We start from the raw sequence: 686 nt of genomic DNA, 5'->3' as shown, positions 1-686 counted from the left end.
TTTTGAGGGAAGATGTGATTTAATAAGGTTCATCAAGTTGGTACATGAAGCGGGGCTGTATCTGCATCTTCGTATTGGGCCTTATATTTGTGCTGAATGGAATTTTGGGTAATTAATTTTCTAAAATTAAATTAATTACTACATATAAACAATATATATATATTTTTTAATATTTGATATAATTTTGCTGTATATTGAATTTCAGAGGGTTCCCTGTTTGGTTGAAGTATGTTCCTGGCATTGGCTTCAGAACTGACAATTCCTCCTTCGTTTTTTAATTTTTTCCAATTCTGATTTTCCATGTTCTTTTGGCAGAATTTGTTGAGAAGTGCTTCAAGCGAGGGGTAAATATGTCCAAATAAATGCAAGTAATTGTTTAAGATGTGAAAAAGAAAAGGTCAACCCGCCACATCAGCAACAACTAACGGAATGGAAACGGAGGGGTTATTTTGTTACGTTTCGTAGTTCAGGGAGGTGTTTGCGACCAACCCCATAGTTCAGGGCTGCAAACTGTACTTTCCCCTTATTATTATTATTATAATAATAATAATTATTATTATTATTATTATTATTATTTTTATTATTATTATTATTATTATTATTATTATTATTATTATTATTATTATTATTATTATTATTATTATTATTATTATTATTATTATTATTGTTATTATTATAATGTTATT

The 686-nt window shown here is 27.6% G+C and overlaps 1 long non-coding RNA gene across 1 annotated transcript in view; it reads left to right on the top strand.

Moving 5' to 3' along the window:
* LOC105969725 (uncharacterized) overlaps positions 1-269 on the top strand; it is a 633-nt gene extending 364 nt beyond the window's left edge. Inside the window, exons 3-4 of the long non-coding RNA XR_016030087.1 lie at positions 1-108; positions 206-269. The exon at positions 1-108 is cut by the window's left edge and continues 5 nt beyond it. This is a non-coding gene — a long non-coding RNA (uncharacterized LOC105969725). The remainder of the gene's footprint in view (positions 109-205) is intronic.
* Positions 270-686: the final 417 nt, after the last annotated feature.

Source organism: Erythranthe guttata, chromosome 2 (assembly GCF_056151865.1).
Source record: "Erythranthe guttata isolate IM_541 chromosome 2, IM_541, whole genome shotgun sequence".
NCBI lineage: Eukaryota > Viridiplantae > Streptophyta > Magnoliopsida > Lamiales > Phrymaceae > Erythranthe > Erythranthe guttata.
This window is presented reverse-complemented; position numbering and strand designations above follow the sequence as displayed.